This window comes from Pinus tabuliformis, chromosome 6 (genome assembly GCF_031772625.1).
Source record: "Pinus tabuliformis cultivar Carrire ecotype Pingquan chromosome 6, CPIR1, whole genome shotgun sequence".
NCBI classification, from domain to species: domain Eukaryota; kingdom Viridiplantae; phylum Streptophyta; class Pinopsida; order Pinales; family Pinaceae; genus Pinus; species Pinus tabuliformis.
In genome coordinates this window covers 129,630,099-129,635,108 of record NC_142292.1, presented here as the reverse complement: position 1 = coordinate 129,635,108, position 5,010 = coordinate 129,630,099, and the positions used below count along the sequence as shown (strand labels likewise).

Genomic DNA, 5,010 nt, shown 5'->3' with positions numbered 1-5,010 from the left:
TCCAAGATGAATCTATCTAATGGACTAACTTGGATATGTTAGGTCTTGATTTCTAGAGTACACAATCAATGTTTTTGAGGCGAACTCTCTAGCTCCAACTAAAATTTAGTCCTATTAAAGAGGAAACTTGAAAAATCCTATTATTTGGAGATATTTTCCTTTCCTTTTAATTGATTTACAACAAACCTCGTGCCTCACCTTTCTCATCTTTCTCTTCCTATTTACAACAACAAAAAAAATCATTAATCATATATCATAAACACTTTATATAAATAAATATTGCAATCATTAACTTAGAGAGTATATTTATCGGTGAACCCATGCAACAACCCATTGCAGTCTAATATGGTTCTAATTGTCTCCTCAAAACACACCTTAGCAAACTCTTACAACTCTTGGCTTCTATATCGAATTAGTGTAATTGCGGGGAGGGAAAGCCTGTCAAATATTATTGTTATTTTTATTTCAAGATGGCCCGAAATGTACAGGGTTGAATTCTGGTGCTTCATTTGAAATCAACCATTACCTTTTGATTCTGCATGTGCACAATGTCTAACTATGAGGTAGGTTTTTTCTTCATTTCTTTCATTTTCTTCAGGTTTTCTATTGGGTGGGGAAAGCTGGTCAAATATTATTGTTATTCTTATTTCGAGATGGCGCGAAATGTACAGGGTTGAATTCCAGTGCCTTCATTTGAAATCAACCATTACGATTCTGCATGTGCATATGAGGTAGGATTTGTCTTCATTTCTTTCATTTTCCTCATGTTTTCTGTTGGGTGGGGTCATTGATTTCATGGGACCTCCTCTGAGGTAGGTTTTTTCTTCATTTCTTCCATTTTCTTCAGTTTTTTGTTGGGTGAGGTCATTGATTTCATTGGACCTCCTCTAGAGCCTCCTTTGCTAACCAGGAATTGTCAATAGCTTTTATCCCTCTTATTAACTCTAATAAGACAACTCTGAAACTGTACACATCTGACTTGGCAATCAGCTGGCTTGTCATAGCATACACTGGTGCACAATATCCATAAGTTCCCATTACTCATGTGGAAATGTGAGTCTTATCTCAAATAGGTCCGAGTTTGGCCAGCCCAAAATCCGACAACTTTGGATGAAATCCCTCGTCCAGTGAAATATTAGAGGATTTAAAATCATGGCATATGACTGGAGGGTTGGATTTGTCATGAAAATATTCCAACCCTCTTGTAGCATCTGCAGTTATTTTCATTCTTGCTTTCCAATATAATGGCTCCTTATCAGGTGGGAGATCATGGAAATGGTTTTCCAGCGATCCCAATTGCATGTATTCGTATACCAAAAGCCTTTGATCCCCATCAGCCTAATATCCAATAAGGTTAACAATATTTGGGTGATGAAGAAGACTCAACATCAAAACCTCAACAAGGAACTCCCTGTTTCCCTACAATCCATTCCTGTCGAGTTGCTTGATAGCCACAAGCTGACCGGTGCTCTCAAGCCTCCCTTTATAAACTCTGCCAAAGCCTCCTTCACCCAACAAACACTCAGGCTGAAAATTATTCGTCGCTGCAGCCAATTCTCAAAAAATGAATGTTTGCACAGCAATATGTGGTTCCCCCATCTTGGGAGGTTCATCTTGCATGTTCCCATGGGAGGACTTCGATCTCAATCTATCTGAAGAGGTTTTGGGAAGTTGATTAGAATATGCAATAGGGTATTCCTGGTCATCTTTGCTCTTAATATCATTTAGTTCGGACCTTTTCAAGTACTACATGTCTTTTACGTCCTTTGCAGATCCACAATATGGAAAACAACACATTTCTCTGCTCGGCTAAAAGTTAATCTCAGTATGAGCACAATCCAAGTTCAAGGGGAAACAAGGAAATTCAATAACAGTTCAAGGGGAAAAAAAATCGAATAACAGTTCAAGGGGAAAGAAAGCAAGCTAGTAGATCAGAGTGTGATATATTTTTTCCTTTCTGTTCTTGTTCTATTCATTTATATCCTTTTTCTTAGTGTGGTCATGTGTAACCTTAAAAAGGCTAAAAACACACACACACACACACATATATATATATATATAGAGAGAGAGAGAGATAACAAGGCAAGCCATATCATGGCAGTCAACCAAACAAACAGCAGCCAATACTCATAGCATTGGGCTCCATCCATATAAAATGAAGCACTGTGAGGATTTAGACTATCCATGACCACAAACTGCATATCCTCTGAAGGTTACCAATGGCGCATATCCTCTGATATTTATTTGAATGTATAAATATCCCATAATGCAGGAGAGAAATGGGTGTAGGATTGGAGGAAGCATCATATGCCAATGTTTCCTTAACATGCATTAAATAGAAATGACAAACTTGTGGGTGAACATTGGTTAGAGTTGTGACAAAACTAGGCAGAGGGGTAGCTAAGTGCATTAGGTTTGCAATATAGAAAACATAAATGGTAAAATCCTTAGGTGTAGTTTCAACAAGAAAAACTGACATGCATAGAGAGGGCACAATTTTTTTGAGGGTTCCCACATTAAGGCCACAAAACTAATGGATTTCACACATCTAAGTAGGCTAGAGAGGAACCTACAATGATACCAGGTCAAACACACACAAAATTGATAGGAAATATTTGAATAACTTGTGTGGATTTATTATATTCACAAGATGTACATATTAATACATAGTATTATGACCCTTGGTTTTGATATTCCAAGAGGTCACTTGGACTTCAATGACTATTGGAATTCCTCCCCACCAACCCTAACAGATTAGGTGTATGACAAAATTTTATACTAATGGATTCAACTTGCATCTACATGAAAGACAAAGGAGGAATCCAACAAATTTTTTCAGAACCCACTTAACTTTTTTAGAAATTCGGCAGTAATACCAAAATTGGTTCCTAACTACAAAATGCTTTGACCATTTTACCAACAACTCTTTTAGAAATTGTTGGAAATTATTGTGTATAGACCCTTCTAAAATATGGCTCTTCTTTCTCACACTAACTATTAGATAAAACTTGTAGGATAGTGATGACTCTTTGAACTACAATCTTTCTTTGGCATGAAGAAAACATTAAAAATTTACAAGATCTAGATATAGAAACTATGAAATCAAGCACTGTGTCTACACCATATATTTTGGAATAAAAATCAATTAAAACATAAGATAGTTGGAATAGTTTTAGAGAATATGGTTTGCAATCTGTTATTTCACTATTTTTTCCGCATCTGATGAAGCCACCTTTTTTTTCAATCTGATATTTTTACTAAGGTATTATATATATCTATATATATATATATATATATATATATATATATATATATAAACTCCTGGTCATTGATTCAATGAATTTATCTTCATTACCTCTTCTATATTTCTTGCTATTCAACAAGATCATTATAGGTGCCTATACTCGTTGAAGATTGTGCATATCAAAGACATTCTCAAATTTTAGAATTTCTTGGGAAGTAACTTTTCGAAACTAGACTTTTTCAAAATTCTTGTATAGGAAACCACCCAAATTCTTGCATAGGATGCTTCTTTTGCATTCTGGGTTAAATTCAGTGTTTTGATGTATCTTTCCATGGTTTCTCAATTAGATGGAATAGTTCCTCTGCCAATAATTATTGTGCAAGAAGGATAACTTCTCCTATTTAACAACATATAAGAAGGCTAGGTTGGATTTAAGAAATATACCATAATTTGGTACCTCATAATATATGTGCATGGATGATCTTAAGCTATGAGGCTCAATGTCAAGATTGAAAAATAAAGGATGCTAAGAGTTCTTCCAGGTTTTTAATGCAATATTTTACCGAAAATGTTTCGTAACAGTAGACTATCATGGTGAAACAAAATACAAAGTTGGTTGGTAATATGTAAACTTCAAAAACATGAGACCCTGCAGCATCAAGGAAAGCATAGGTCAAATTCAATGAATAGGTAGCATAAGCAAAGGTATAGAGCATCTATCATTGTTTATTTCGATGATCATCTTTTCCAAGTTGATCTCTTTGTAATTATATATTTTTGTGGAAGAATGTATAATATCTCTAAATGAATGCGATAGAAGGAAGGATAACTTGGTGTTGGTTTTTTAGAAAGGACATGGGATGAATATCTCCGAATTTAGGTTTTATATGTGTTCTTCTAGGGCTTAATGCTTGGTACTATTAACATTCAGTTCTCATTATTTTTCTTTAATTCTTTGCTTTGATAGCCTAGTTGTTTTGCAATGGCCCTGGGCAGTTGACATTGTCACAAGGCATGATAGAACCTAAAAATGGGTGCCCTTGGTCATGAATTGAGTTTACCAATTCTTTGGTTATTCATGGAGGTAGCAATTGCAATGATTGCTTTTCTAAAAATGTCAAGAAAAGTTGTCTTAAAGGGATTCCTTGAGGTAATATAATCCTTTCTGATGAAATTGTTGTGCACATATTTGTTGGTGTTCATTTTGGTGTATGTGATAAGTTCAAGAAATGCACATTATGTATACTTTTTTGGTTGAGTTCTATCTAATTCGATTTTAAGGCTTGGGTATAGGAACTTTGGAAACCACATTTGGTTGTAAACAAAATATCTTTTTTTGTTTTCATTAAAAAAAGAATCTTACTATGCTGATATTATTTCTTGAGGATTTGTGAACTAACAATATATTTCTTTTTTTCTTCTTTTTTTAAAAAAGGAATCTGACTATGTTGATATTATTTCTTGAAGCCTTTACAAACCTCCTACTAACATAAATGCTTGATAGTAACAATTTCCTTCCTATACACAGAGGACTGGGAAAACCTCAAAATCTCCCTTGAACCTCTCACTCTACTCATTCAAATGCCAAGCAAGACTGCATCATCTAAATTCTGTAAAGTCACTTTACAAATTTCATGATTGAAATGAAAATTTTACACATGAAATACACAGTTTCTGATCAGAGTATAGAAACTGCAAGAATTTATGCCAAAGAAGATGAAAGATTTGCAAAAACTTAATAGTTCATGTGAGACTTCAGCAGAGTC

At 34.6% G+C, this 5,010-nt stretch overlaps 1 pseudogene; it reads right to left on the bottom strand.

The window, feature by feature from the left end:
* Positions 1-873: 873 nt before the first annotated feature.
* Positions 874-2,186, bottom strand: LOC149257696 (serine/threonine-protein kinase PBL27 pseudogene; annotated as a pseudogene).
* Between the last annotated feature and the right edge of the window lie 2,824 nt (positions 2,187-5,010).